Raw genomic sequence first — 16,585 nt, 5'->3', positions numbered from 1 at the left:
CAAAGCAATACGATAAGAACACCAGTGTTAAACACATAGCGCAACTCCACAACGCATTAACCAATATAAGATAAAACAAGCAGTGATAACATTAATGAAGAGCTGAAAATATGAAAATATTAACTTTTTACTTGACTCATGGTCGCATGGTTTTCAGGACGAAACCCACATTTAGAATTTGCCACACTCATTCGCTAACAAAGGATAAATTAAAAATAATAAATCATAGCAGAAGAGATTCCTAAATGTGAAAGGGGGAAAATCACATTTTAAAATCCTCACTGTGTGTCGATCGTTGCCGCTAGTTGGCATATTTTCGACCACAGCAGGACGTCTTTAACAGAACTCTGGCTACGGCGCATATGTAAAATTAAAGCCCCCAAGTTGTGAATCATATCCTACTCGAACCTCATTCTTTTTTTTATCTGATGTTCACAAGACATCCAAAAAGTGACTATATTAAAAAAAACAATGCAATCTCTTATGTACCGGACCCTTTCAATGTTAACATCGAGCATAAATATCAATTTAAGTGACAGAACGTCGTTGCTTTAAAATGTTTAACGTGTGTCAAGATTTGCATAAAAATGAACAGTGTAGATAATAGGACATTAGACTTTTGAAATGTAGTGAATCTGATGACTGCTTAAGATTAAATGAACAGGATAATTAAGGAAAAGGTATTCAGTCAGATCGGGAGAAAATGAGTCTGTCGCTCACCTTGAGCAGGGCAAGAGATAGGTTGGTAGGAAACAACCTTAGGCATCAAGGATTGATCAGGATTGTCATGGGCGGTTGTGTGGCGGGTAAAAATAGTAAAGAGACACCAAGATTAAAAAACTGTGATAAGGATAGCGTACACCCAACGTATCATTAAATTTACTCCCTTTCTCGCTGTTGTAGTAACACTCGTAGATGTACAGAATGGTGCTCTTAAACGATGCGTTTTCACGGGTTCCTAATAAATCGAGGTTCAGAGTCCTACGACCTTTTTGAATGCAATAGAAAGGCTCCAGTAATCTAGCAGCGTCGTTTGGACAACCGGCTAGGGTGTGTCTGCAGTCGTGTGACCGTAACACACTCGAGTTACGTCATTGTTTTCTTCCATGATTTTCCACCTGACACTTGTATCGCTACAGTGAACCACGTTTCCTCAGAAAGAAAGAATAACAGACTGCCATACCTTGGCGGCGAAATATAATGAAGGTATGATGAGGCACTTTAATGAAATGATCATTGTTTGTCGATAGTTTTATGAGTTTGCCATAAATACGGGGCACGTCATTCAAGGAGTGACATCATACCGCGTTGTATCTGTTTTGAATAAAGTATACTCTATCTGTACCAAGCGTATGAATATATCTACCAATCTCATTTATCTTATACTTACAGAAAATCACCGTACATAAGTATGCTCCCATATATGTATGTACGTTCCACATCTCCTTCTAAGCCACAGAATGGATTTCAAGCAAATTTAGTACAAATGTCACTTATTTCTTGGAAAAAGCAGTGGAGGGATAAGAAACACTTACTCCCAGTATGGTGTGTGCGGGTAAAAAGAAGGTGACATAAAAGTGTAACTGAAGGAGGCCTGGAGCAATTTCAGCCAGAAGATGATGGGTACAAAACTTATTGAAACGTTGTGAGAAGAGGACGCCACCACTCGGCTGATAACACGAGAGGAATTCATCCTTGGAATACGCCGAGAAAGACTGCAATCGCATACATTTCAGATAAATTTTATATGTACGTGGCATAATTTGTACAAAAATATTTTGGGTGTAAGATACCCCTACTACCTCTAGGGGTGGACGTAGGAATGAGTAGGTGTAGCATGTAAAATTGTTCGAAAATGGCCTATTGGTATTTCCTTCACGTATCTAAATCTTAAAAAATATGGAGTGCAGCAAGTCAACCAGGTCGCGAGAATGAGCACTGTGGTGTGTCAATAAATTTTTCAGCTTATGTCGGGGTCAAAGAACATCCCACACGACTAAATACGAGGGCCGGTCAAAAAGTAATGCCTCCCTTTTTTTTTCTACTTAAAGAAATTAAGTTAAGTGAAAAATTTGAATTTGGCGCCATTCCTCAAACCTTCTTCTGCAATCCACTGCAGTAGTAACTTTCTGTGTCAACAGGTGGCAGCACAGCAGAAGTTTGTAAGATGGCCGACATCGATGTTCGTTTGAGACAGCGTTGTGTGATTGAATTCTTGAATGCAGAAGGTGAAACGCCCATACGCATTCATGAAAGACTGAAGAAGGTGTATGGTGTTGTGACAGTGGATGTCAGCACTGTTAGACGATGGGTTCGTCGTTGTAAGGAAGCTGAAGGGCAAACACCGTTGACTGACGAAAAGCGGAGCGGCAGGCCGGTGAGTGCAGTGACTCCACACAACATTCAGCAAGTTGATGACATCATTCGTGGTGACCGTCGGGTGACTGCAGATGAAGTGTGTCGCATTATTTCTCTTAGTAAAGGCAGTGTGATCACGATTATTAAACAATTGGGGTACTCAAAAGTTTGTGCACGGTGGGTTCCAAGAATGTTAACCGATCAGAATAAAGAGGCAAGGAAAACAATAGCCTCCCAACACTTGCAGCGCTTCCGTTTGGAGGGAGATGAGTTTCTGAAAAAAATTGTGACCGGGGACGAAACATGGGTGCATTTTTTTGAACCTGAATCAAAGAGGCAGTCAATGGAGTGGCGTCACACAAGCTCGCCGAGGAAGAAAAAATTCAAAACTGTGCGATCGGCAGGGAAAGTTATGGCAACAGTTTTCTGGGATACAGAGGGTGTGATTCTGGTTGATTTTTTGGAGCAGGGATGCACAATAAATTCTGTTCAATACGTCACAACCCTCAACAAACTTAAAGCACGTCTTCAGCGAGTTCGCCCAACAAAATCAATGGCAGATGTTCTTCTTTTGCATGACAATGCAAGACCACACACCAGTCGTCACACCTCTGACGAGATTGTCAAAATTGGATGGGAAGTTTTGCCTCATCCCCCATACAGCCCTGACCTGGCACCATCAGACTTCCATCTGTTCGGGCCACTAAAAGAAGCTCATCGTGGGATTCATTTTGAAGATGAGGAGGCCGTCAAAACATCCGTGCGTCAATGGCTTAGGAAGCAGAGCTGTGATTTTTACCGTGCTGGGATACATGCCCTTGTTCAAAGATGGACCAAAACTGTAGAGATGGGCGGAGATTACATTGAAAAATGACAAAATGATCCTCAATGTTGTGGTTTTCAACCTATGTAATTGCATTTAAATTTCCTGACAATTAAACGTAGAAAAAAAAATAGGAGGCATTACTTTTTGACTGACCCTCGTATCATAGACACAGTCAACGATCTCTCTGGAGTTGCATGGTATAAAACAGAGGAGAATCATACAGTTTCCGGCGACAGCCCATTTTCTCGAAACGACGATCACTTACTGTTCTCAGTACACCTCAAACAAAGTAGTTGCCTATCGGTTAGATTGAGCTGAAAGTACCGGGAAGAAATGAAAGAGATTGTTAACGATACAATCGACTTAAAGCTATGTGAGAACGTGTCGCCATAATAAGGGACAGTGAATCTGAAGGTCTACATGAATTTCTTTTACACGGAATGAGGGATAACAAGGTGTTAGGATGGTAGGGAAGTTACTTCTATTGATGACTAGTGACAGCATACTGAACAACTTTACATCAATGTTTACTCCATTTGCAGACTAATGGCTGGCTCTGAGCACTATGGGACCCAACTGCTGATGTCATTAGTCCCTGCAGACTAATAATTATAGCTCTAACGAGTAGTATGTTTTTAGGTTGGTCAGTACCCCGAAGTACCCATGGCACGAGGAAGCCACTAATGTTTATTTGCACCTCGCCAGCAGGACAGATACTGAAGTGTGGACCCACAGGCGCAAAACGGACACTCTGTACTCATAGGCATAGTCCACTTCGCGGCACAGTTACGACCATGCAGAAAATATCAGGTAGTAAACTATGTGATTTGTATGTGGAAAGACTGTTACATGCAGAGAAGAAACAACTGACACATTCAAGTGCTACGTGCTTATGTGTTTGCGTGTATGTGTGTCGTGTGTGTGTGTGTGTGTGTGTGTGTGTGAGAGAGAGAGAGAGAGAGAGAGAGAGAGATGTGTACGTGGGCGAAGCTATGGAGAAAGAAGCGAGTCTATAAATAAATGTTCATTTCATCACGATTACGGTTTCAGACAAGAAGTGAATAGAAGCTTTTGTAATGTGGTGCTCCAGAACAATTCTAAAAAATCAATGGGTAGATCGTGTCAGTGATGTGTAGGTACTGAATCGAATAGTGGCAAAATTAATTTATCGCATAACTTAATTAAAAGAAGGAGTCGATTGATAAGACGTCCTGGCGCATCATGGTGATGCATGGAAGTCTGGTGCGCGAAATCTGCGCAGAGAGACCTAGGTATGAATCCAGTAATCAGGCTCAAATTGATGTAGGCTGCAGAAGTTACTGATAGATGAAGAGGTATTGACAACGTAGACTAGCGTGAGATAAAGCATCAAATCAGTCTTTTCAGCGGACACCAAAACAACAAGAGTGTACAGTGTATGGCCGTTCGCAGTGAAGTCATTCAAGAGAAACAGCATCAAACCAGTCTTTGTCACGGAGACAGCAACTACAGGACCGTACAGTGAATGCCCGTTCGCAGTGAAGTCATTCTCTCGATTATCAAATTATCAAATTACTGCTTACACAATAGTATTTTGTCATAGTCATTGACGTTTTATGCAATTAACCGTTATCGGCCACCATAGGCCATCATAACAACTAAAGCAACACCACAATGGCCACAAATAAATGGATTGTCATACTCAGTCATTGGTTAACAGCATAAAACTTTAGTGATCGTTTCGAAGAAAATATTAAGTAAACTACAACATAGTAAACCACGGTCTCCCGACAAAAGATCATTTCTTCCGTTATCATTATGATAATTGTGCCTCATAAAATTATTACCCTTCATTTCTCGAAAACACTTGAGAAGTGGGTCGTACTAGAGCCGCATTCGTTACAACCATATATGCACTACAATCGGGAGAAATTGCTGACTTATTCGATGTATGCTTCCCTTGTAACAAGATTCAAATAAACGTAGTTGCAGTAGTTACGGAGAGATGAACAGACTTGTCCGGAATGAACTGGCATAGATAACTGCATGGTACTAACCTTCAGACGGATGAAGATAGCATAAAACCGACAATATTTCGTAGTTCACTCACATGTTTTATACATTCATCAAGCTGTTACCAAATTACGGTGTCAAACACCAGAAATGCTAAAATAATACAACAAAAGGAAAAGAAAGTAACATTGCACAAAACTAAAATGGAAACGCAGAATATTACTGAAATTAGGAGATCAAATGAAATAATGTGTATTATCATTAAAAATTCGTATTTAGCAAAACTTTTGTAAGAGATGGAGAAAGAAAATATGCTGTTCAGGTTTCATTGGCATTGATTAAGTACATGATTCAGCAAACGTTAGAGTCTGTTACTCTCCAATCGGCTGACTATCCAGGATATAACTATAGCATTAACGTTCGCCAGCTGCCCAGTCCCAATTGTTTGCTGAGAAAGATGACATATCAGCTGTGTCTACCTAAACATAAAATATAGTCGAAAAAAGTGCGTCGCACGGAAATTTACACTCTGCTTAGGTGAAGTACTGGTGAAGTTCCTCGCCAGAGAAGCAATCCACGGTCCCCTTATTAGGACTCCATCATCCCTTGGATATATGTGCAGATCGAAATGGAAAGTACGTGCAGCTAATCACTATCTAGCGGAATATAACAAAGGCTGAATCATTCGCGTGAAGGATATGGAAGTATTATTCTTACGGAACGGACCAAAAGTTGGCTGAAGTGCAGTGACTGCAAAACGGGCAGTAAAAAGATGAACTCAGGACAAAAGTTGGCACAGATCCTTTCAGAAGGACTACACCACGAGTATCTGGTAGTACTGTTCGACTGGCTCTGAGCAATAAATGTACAACAACAGAAATGCGGGCAGACATTATACGCCAAGTGTTATCACGAACCGTCGGGTAGAGTTTACTGGTTGAAATCTCCAATTGCCAATCGTCGTTTACACTGGGCTGCCTCGCTTCTGTTTGAAGCCGTCAGATCGATTCCAACGCGTCCGTAGATGAACTCGTGAGATGTCACGAAAATTAATGATTGTGAAGACTTACACCTCTCCAGAGCGAGGAATGGAAGTGTGGGGAGCTATTTAATGTGACACTAGGGCTGATCTGGTAATTTTTCAATGGAGGCTGAATGTTCGCCAGTTTTTGCCGATTTGTCTTCCCTCCACGACTTGGGTACCAAAGGACATACCCCAAAAGGATAATGCTAGACCCCACACTGCAGTTCATACCGCAAATGCCTTCAGGAACATGTAGATCCTTGAATGGTATGTCCAGTGCCACCGTCCCATGATTGTCAACTATGAGTATGCCAGAGACACGATGGGAAGAAGAATGCCCTCATACCAGCTACAAGCTAGCAATCATGAAACGACACAGCATCAGTTTCACACATGGCAAAATAATTCTCTAGACAGATGAACTCGTGAAAAGTTACAAACAATATTGATTCTCAAGATTCATACACCCAGAATTCCAGAAGTCAAGGCGTAGGCAGCTATTCAATGTGACAATAGGACTGATCTGATAACTGTTCAGATAGTCCAGTCAAACTGCAAAATTACCTTACAAAAGGTGGGGTAGAAGAGTTTATTTTTTCAACTCGTTCATATGGTTAGAAATATTAGAAAACCGAGTTTTGCCAACAAAATTTCGCTTGGGAAAACTTTCTGCAGACAAAAAACTTGGAAAATTTCGGCCTTTTTCCGTTTTTTCAAAATATCTCAGTTTCATTTGCTCCTATCGCTTTAACGTTTATTTTCTTTTTTAAAGAGCACAAAATTCTCAACAAATTTGATTCTTGCCATTTTTTTTCATTTTTTTCTACTCCCAATATCTAAGGCGCTACAGCGCCTCAAAATATACTAATTTTTCAGATTTTGAGCATAGTGCCAAGATACCTTATTTTTGAACACTATTTTTTTCAGTTTCTGTTTGTGTAACATAAATACATTATACATCATGTTATATATTGGAATTTACCACCTCACTTTCAAGTATTCAAATTCTCTGTATGCAACATGAGGATTGCTGGGCACCCAACTATTGTGATTCTTACATCACTACCTGAAGTTCACTATGGGCCACCGCAGCCCTGGTATTTGTAAAACTATAAATATAAAAATACATCATTAAGAGAGATAGACACACACACACACACACACACACATACACACACATACACATACACACGCACACAAAATAAATTGTCTCAGGAACCTGAACTATTATTAGCTGCAACAGGCAACCTAATTAAGTAGGTAGTTATTATTGTATATAAAAGCCACACAGTTGACATTAAAAATAAATAGCTTTATTACAATTAAAATGCATTGTCACTTACTAAAAAATATTGACAGTTCTGGGTGTGTAATACTTGTAATATCGCACATTAGTGAACTTGAGACAGATATGAGCATCACCTCCAACGTTTTGATGGGCCAGGTTCCTCAGTGTCACCAGAAATACCTTGAGTTACGGATTCAGGGTCTGTACCTGGAGTTGATCCCAGATTGACCTCTTCTTTAAACAGCGAGTCAGCCTCAGCAAGTTCGTTATTTCGGCAGCGGTTTCCTCAACATCCTCCATAACATCTTCTTCACTGTCTTCATACAAAAATTTTTGCACGTTTTCACAGTTGACCCCAATACATTTCTTGCAAATTGAAGAACATTTCAAACCCGCTTTTCTGCAGGAGCACGCTCCGCCACAGTTCAGCTTGCATGAGCATGAAACAATGTGAAGAAGTGCTTCAGGTGCTGGATCTTGGCTGATTATAACGGGTATTGGACCGTGGTCACTGTGATTCCAGCCCCATTTCTCAGGAGGTTTCCAGTTTCCCATCCAACTTTGGACTTGTTGGTAAGTCCGCAACGAATGATGATGTGCAGCATCTAGTGTAGGTGGCTACCGTGCAAGATTGAGTTTTCCTTTTGTGGCAGATTTGGCGAATAGCTGGTACCGCAAATGGTCTAGTGTGTGGGAACTGCTGACACCTCCACTATACAATGCGATAGTAACCTGTTTTGTTGCTGTTAATATTTCTTCACGGGTAGCATGTGGTTTATTGAACGTGCAAAGCGCTGAGGTTAGGGGTTCATTTTTCGCAACAATATTGCAGCACTTAATTTTTCCTTGACCAAAAATACCGGATGTTGTATCATATCCGCTAAAGGCGTGAGTGAAAAGAATATATTCACTGTCAAACTTGTAAGATGCAGTGGAAAACCACTTGTCTTCTGCATTTCCTTTTCCTGGCTTTAAGAAAAATAAGTTTTCAATGCATTGCCCCAAACTGATCATGAGCACAAGCAGGTCAACATCTTCTCTTACAGTGACAACACTTCCAAAATCTTTGGTTCCTGAAATGACAGATGTTACAATCGTAACATCAGCATCTTCTTGTGGCTGGTGCACTTCAACGCTACACTCCAGAAATTCCTTTTTAAGAAGTGTGATCAAACGCATCTTGTTTCGTTCGTTGTACAAGAAATTGTCCTGAGGGACTTGGTTCACCATCTGTGATTCAACCACAACGTCAACCGAATAATTATTTTTGGACCTACGAATCCTCTCAGCACTCTTTGTGCTACATTTGTCTCCCTCACATGGATACCCATCAAATACAATAGCAAATTGAGATCCAAATTAACGTTACAGGTAAGAAACATAGCTTTGGGTTGTTGACTTGAAGCAAACATTTCGAGTCCAAGTCACTTTGTGGATAAGGTACCCTCCATCAAAATTTCGTTTGGTATATGGCAGTCTTAACTGCATGGTTAAAAAGTCATCAGAATTCCCTTTTGCACATAAGAAGCATTTCTCTTTGAACTTGAACTGACCTTTTTCCTGCGACCGACGTAGCACGCCTGTTGGTTCCTGAGGATGTCGAAGGCTAGCTGCTATCATTCTCTCATTAATGTACTTCTTGTAGCATGTTTCATGCACCATCACTTCACTGAGCGTTTTCAAAAAACGGGTGTGAGCAGACGACCTGCGTTTAGCACTACAATCGATAAGTGTGCTCAGTCCTTTCCTTTTCACATTGCATCCACCACTCACCACAGTTTTTTCGCAAATGAAACACAAATTCATGTCAGACACTCATTTTCAGCACCACAACATGTACTGAATGGAAGCGACTCCAAACTGTAGGGCCCTTATTGTTATGTGCTAATAGCTGTCAGCGCGCTGTGGACAGTCACTAGAGATAATTGCCTTCCGCCCGCCAAAGAATAAATACGTTTTTGTCCGCTAAAGAACAATTCCTACATACTTTTACTTATAACTGATCATTAACGTCAATCAGCTGTAGAAAATGTACGGCACCTACATGCAATCGTATTACATATTGTAACACAAATAAACTTCACGCAATCCGACGTGAATGTGTTCGTAGTTACTGAATATGATGCTGTTTGTCCTGGCCCTGCAGCAGAGTGAGATGGTAAATTCCAATGAATAACATGATGAGTAATATGTTTATACCACACAAATAGAAACTGAAATAACAGTGTACAAAAATTAGATAATTTGCCACTATGCTTGAAATTTGAAAAATTGGTATTTTTTTGACGCGCTGTAGCGCCTTAGCTATTGGGAGTAGAAAAAATGGAAAAAACAAATTTGTAGAGAATTTTGTGTTCTTTAAAAAAGAAAATAGACGTCAAAGCGATAGGAGCAAATGAAACTGAGATATTTTGAAAAAACTGAAAAAAGTCAGAAATTTTCGAAGTTTTTGGACTGCAGAAAGTTTTCCCAAGAGAAATTTTGTTGGCAAAACTTGGTTTTCTAACCTTTCCAACAATATAAAGGAGTTAAAAAATAAAATCTACCCCACCTTTTGCAAGGTACAGGCTTTTTTCTGACAGTTTCACTGGACTAAAAGGAGGCCGAATGTTCACCAATTTTTGACAAAAAATGACCTCTTTCGTCATACCCTTCATGGTACTAAATGGCATATCTCAGCACGTTAATGGCTAGACTCCACACTACAGTTCGCAACACAAATACCTTGAGAAATTTATAAATCCTTGACTGATATGCTCAGTGCCATAATTTGTCAACCATCAGCACGTATGGGATTTGATAGGAAGGAGAATACTTTCATACCAGCTACAAACAAACAATCATGAACTGACACACCATCAGTTTCAAGCATGGAAAAATACTTTTCTAGACAAATGAGCTCGTGATATGTTAGAAAAATCAATTATAGTCGAGATTCATACATCGGCAGTTTCAAAAATAATTACGTGGTAAGCTGTTTAATGCAACAGTTGTACTTATTTGGTAATTTTTCAAAGGATTCCATACGTTCGCCAATTGTTGCCAAAAGTAAACCCTTTTTCCATATCCTTCTTGGCCTGGGTACCAAATGGCTTATTGCAGCACGATTATACAGGACCCACACTACTGTTTGCACGGCAGATGCCTTGAGGAATGTATAGATCCTTGAGTAGTATGTCTATTCCCATGATTTGTCAACCATGAACATCTCTGGGATACGCTGGGAATACTTTCGTACCAGCTACGTGCCAGTAATCATGAACTGACACAGCATGAGTTTCTCACATGTCAAAAATTTCTCTAGATAACATTCGGAGGCTGTTTGCTTATAGGAGAATTTCCGTGCCTGCAGCGGTAACAGATCGCATTGATATTGATGATGACTATTAGTCCGCATGGAATAAAAGTGTAATCATTTTATACCAGTTATAAGATGAACATCTTTATAAAGTTTGCTATATATCGGCCTGGTGCTTTATGGTAAAACCCTTTTCATATCCGTCACTGTTGTTATTGCTGGATACATCAAAACTCTGCCTTCCTCACCAATGTTTTCACTGTACGACTCTCTCTGGTGTTGTGAGGGTCTTAATATGTGGACCATTCGTCCTGTGTCTTCCTCTAATCGGTGTTCTTCAAGCTTTCCTTCCCTTTCTGTTTCTGTGGAGGATCTTATCAGTCCACTTAATTCTTAGCATGTAACACCACATCGCAAACCTTTCCACTTTCTTCTTTTGCTGCTTCCTGAAGCTATTACTTCACTTCCATACAATGCCAGACCATCAATGTCACAAATCTGTTTCTAAAATTAAGTACTATGATTGTCCTTTTATCTACGAACGCTCTCTTTACCTGTGATAGTCTGTTTATTTTCTCTTGTTTGGTTCTTCTACCACGCGTTACATTGCTTCCAAATAGTCAGAATTCTTTCGTTTCGATTACTACGGTCCCCAGTTTTTACGTTAAGTTCATCGCTAATCTAATTTCTTCTGGTCCTGAATTCTTTTGTGTTTTTTGGATTATTCTAAAACCTCATACTCTGCCCGGTAGACGTTTCATTCCACAGAATAGTTTTCGTAAGTTTCCCTGAATTTCACAGAGGAAACCAATGTCGTCAGCGGATTTTAGTATTGCCATTCTCTCACGCTCAGTTTACACCACACTGCGTATCTTTATCAGAAGACACATCAGACATTCGCCTCCAGCAATTTAACAAAATGTCGATACACCCAAATCATCTTAGTCTAATGTGAATTCTGAGATGTTTGTTCATAAATACAATCTTATTTTACTAATTACCAGATGTGCCTCACGGTAAGTAATATCGAGCGGTACAGTACGTCATCTCTCGTCCGTCCTATTGGATGAAAGGGAGTGTGAGTGGTATTGGTACGTGGAAAATTCTAAACAGTGAAACGTATAGCCAGTAGGTTCACACATACATCGTGTAAAATTCAACACAAAAGCCGCTGTCCGCTGCTCTGTCTGTATAAAACGTAGGTTATTTCATCTCGCCATTACCGTTATTAGCGAGAACTCGGTTTTCATTCAGATCGGTGTTATTCATATAGACATTCAACACGAGCAGATCAAAGGATTCTGAGTAGCCATTTTGAATTTTGTCGAATGAATATGAAACAAGAGACGGGTAAATAAAATAAAGTAGTTCTTGCTGATATACTATTAGAGTCTTTGACAACAAGTTTTAGGAAAAAGACTATCATTATTAAATTCATGGAAGAATGCATTCCAAACAGAGATAAATATTTGGCAAATCAGAGGTTGCGATTATAGCTTAAAAACGACACCACTGGTCATTGCCGGACAGAAGACATAAAAAGGTGATTATGTTTCAATTTTCCGTAGACGAATTGGTCAATAGAGACGGCGCAGATGTTCGGATTGGGGAAAATTTAGCAGGGAAATGAGTCGTTCGCTTTTCAAAGGGACAGTCCCGGTATTTGCCCCAAGCAGTTTTGGAGTAGCGGCGGAAAATCTAAATACGGATAGCCAGGCGGAGATCTGAACCACGGTCCCCTCGAAAGCGGGTATAGAGCTTCAGTGTTGCACCACTTTCCTCCTTCGTTGGCGGAGAGGCCCAAGGGTTGGATCCCCATACGTTTAATAGTTTTTTGTGTTCCCGCACTCTTCATTACATTTCCGTATCACATTATTGCAGAGGGGAGACCGGGACAAGTTGCGATATTAGCAATTAACAATTTTAGTGAATTGATTCTTGCATATAGTTGTCTTTCTTCACACGTGTTGGTGATAGCATCTTACCCTATTGTACCTGGGTGCATAAATTTCGATTTTAATACAGTTATTTTGTCATTTTTAAGATCTAATGTGGAAGTACAACACTGATAAAACCTGACTACTGTTTTGGGGCCGGATAGCGCAGTATATTCAATTAATTAAATATTGCTACATATTTCTTATTGAATAATATTTAATGAAAGAATAATTGTGTTTAAATTTAATATAGCTATAGTTCAATGTTTTCCGTCAACAGAAAACAAAGCACAAATTCTAAGTTTAAGCTATTCTCATTTCACCATAAGTAGCATGTTCAGTACACTGTCCCGGTTCAATGTACGTCACACGTTAGACATTGGTTGTTTTATTAAATTATTAGATTATTAAATATTCTTGTTCCACTTTGTGACGTACTTCGTGGTTAACCTATATCTGTTTCATGGATAACCTTATTGAAACATCTGCATTTTGCATTCTGTGACTTTTCGTTTTTCTGAACAGCCTTTCTTGAAGCAACTGTTTACACTCCAAACTATTTTGGAACATCTTCGTTTAACGTCAACAACGTACTGTATTTTGAAGATGGTTCTTCTGCATGCTCTATCATTTCTTCATCAGAAGATTAATTAGGAGTTTCTGAGTGCTACAGTGTGTGCAGAAGTAGTTTCAATTTCGTCGTGATCCGTAACAAGGACACGATCTGAAGTTTTCGCCTGAGATAATCATGCCCATTAAATATAAGGGGATCGTACAGTTCGTCTCACAATCTTTGAACCCTTTACAGCACTGCCGACAGTAGGTGCTTGCAAGTAAGCCGCGCTAGGTAGACGTTGACATCGTCAACTTGCCCCAGTCTCTCTTACATTCACAATTTAATGCTTTCTATAGGATAATCACACAGCCAAAATCTGAGTGTACAATGCTTATGCTTCACCTTATTTCGGAGCTCAGAACATAACAAATCACTGTGGAACGCAGGCTCAGTTCGTCAGTACGTGTCCCTTTCCTTTCATGTCTTTCACAACCTACCCCTCATCCCGCTGAGGAACGATCAGACTGTCCCGAATGCTTGGTGTAGCTATTTTTCTTATTTTTACGAGTATTCCTTAGCGGTACTTAGAATCTCACTTCATAGAACGGTAAGTTTTTTCATAGCTCAGTCAAGTGTGTTTTCTATTTGACGAATTTTAATCAGCATTATTTAAAGAAACAGTTGATTGTCACGTTTGTACTTTCAGACAATGGATACACGCACTACCAGCAACAAATGAATTAAATTGTTTACTTGTTTGATACGAGAGTTGGTAGAGGTCGGTGGCTTATTTCCGAGTAATTGGGTAAGAAAGTAAACTTTTCCGCAATACACTGATGAGTCAGAATATTAGGAACGTGACGCGGCAAGTAAAGTATAAAAGATGATCAGAGACTAATTTGGAATCACTCTAGGGACGTTACTGGTCGCAAGTGGGTGAATCCCGTGACATAAAAAGACTGTGACAAGCGGGAGAATGTTATGGCACGGCTTTTGGGGACGCGCTTTTGGGGACGCGCATCTCGCAAACGTCGAAGCTACTCACCTGTTCGCATCTTATTATCATTAATATCTATGGATAGTGGTTGAAGCACAGAGAAACAACGAATAGGTGACGGGATGTGCGATGTCCACGCCTCATAGCAGAGCGTGGAGGTCGGAGGCTCTCCCGCCCTTTAAGGTAGGACACATGCGACGATCTGAGGCAGATCTCACAACAGATTGCAATGCGGGTGGATGCAAAAGTGTTTTAGACCAGGCCGTTAGGCATACATTTACGATCATGGGGCCACGCAGCAGAAGACCCACACCTGTTTCCATGTGACCAAACGAAATCGTAAGCCGCGCGGGATTAGCCGAGCATTCTAAGGCGCTGCAGTCATGGACTGTGCGGCTGGTCCCGGCGGAGGTTCGAGTCCTCCCTCGGGCACGGCTGTGTGTGTTTGTCCTTAGGATAATTTAGGTTAAGTAGTGTTTAAGCTTAGGGACTAATGACCTTAGCAGTTGAGTCCCATAAGATTTCACACACATTTGAACAAAATGGTTCAAATGGCTCTGAGCACTATGGGACTTAACAGCTGTGGTCATCAGTCCCCTAAAACTCAGAACTACTTAAATCTAACTAACCTAAGGACATCACACACATCCATGCCCGAGACAGGATTCGAACCTGCGACCGTAGCAGTCGCGCGGTTCCGGACTGCGCGCCTAGAACCGCGAGACCACCGCGGCCGGCCACATTTGAACATTTTTGAAACTGTAAATTACAATTTTAGATGGCACGAAATCATCGAGATTGGAGTGTGCTTCAGTAGAAACTTGTGACTTGGTAGTATGACTTTTCTTGTTATGCTAGGTCGATTATACGCCGTCATCCAGGTGAAGGGCTGTCGTAACATGTATCGCACCACGACATCAGGCCGTTGGGGTAGTATTATGTTGTGGGAGACAGTAATGTGGTCTTCTATGCGACCCGTAGTGTTAATGGAACCCCTTGTCACTTGGCCTGAATGGTGCTGCAGTGGTGTGAGCAGCATGTTAGTGAGCTCATGTTGTTGTCTTCACCACCAAATACTCGTGATTGAACGTTGTTGTAACACATCTTGGAAGTTCCTAAGCAAAAGCTCATCTTGAATTGTGCGTAGACATCTTGTGGCACATACCTCTGGTACCGATGAAGGACTTGTCGAACCCTTGCCACACAGCAACACTGTTTTTCATAGCAAAGGTATTATGCACGTTGTCAGTGTTTTTCCTCATCAGGAGCATAAGAATGAACAGGATGAAACTGTTTACTGTTTGATTATGGTCATCAGTTGGGTGACTGGCCTGTGGCAGTTCTAGCGAGGGTTCGCGCCGAGAAAATCCAACTTCATGCAGTTAGGCCCCGGTACCGCTAGGACGAAAATCCTGCAAAGTCTTAAAAAATCTTCTTCCGATTGATTCCAGGCTGTCAACGCAAATTCCGTTTGCTAGTGAACAACTTGGTTTATTAACCACGCGTTAAGTGAGATAACATCGGGACAACGTGGATATATTTTCCGTTCTGTATCAATACCAAGCCTGAACAAACTAAATGTTTTATATCGAATCCACGATATCTAATTCAATTGTTAATAAGTCCACGGCACAGAACTTCTCCAGGAGGGATTCCATGGCGTGGCGCGCGGCAATGCAGACTGGGAGGAAACGCTGTGTCAAGACGTAATCACATCGTAAGGAAACCTACGTCACCGCACGACGCCCCAGGCGAACTCAGACATGAAATTACTGCCAAACGAAAACAGCATCAAACTAATATTTTAACTGTCGAATAACAACTTTATTTTGACATGACCTAGTGCGAAATATCTGCTCTTGCTTAATCATACAAGATCATGGATGGTGCAATGCTATTCAAACGGTCGTCTGTATTTCAAAAAAGAAATTCGTATCCCGAAAATGTCCACGTCAGTCTGTGTTACGAAGGTCTCTTCTAATCTGCCCGAATACTTCACTCCATACGCTTTTGAACATTGTTTTTAAGCGTTCGGTTCCCTCTAGAACTTTCACCCAATTCGTATATCTCCATTAAGTGGAGAAGTATTCATTGACTCTTCACGATGAAACCTATACTACCTATCGCAGCTTACCGATGTTACGCCCTGAAGCTCTTTTCTCGTCGTGAGACTACAGTTTTCTAAAAACCCATCCTAACACTTAAATTATTATTCGATGACACCACATTTCTGTGAATCACAAACGCTTCTTTTGCTATTTCCAATATATGTTTTACATCTTCTTCATTTCTGCCTTCGTCAGTTACTT

The sequence above is a fragment of the Schistocerca americana genome, chromosome 4 (assembly GCF_021461395.2).
Source record: "Schistocerca americana isolate TAMUIC-IGC-003095 chromosome 4, iqSchAmer2.1, whole genome shotgun sequence".
NCBI lineage: Eukaryota > Metazoa > Arthropoda > Insecta > Orthoptera > Acrididae > Schistocerca > Schistocerca americana.
This window is presented reverse-complemented; position numbering follows the sequence as displayed.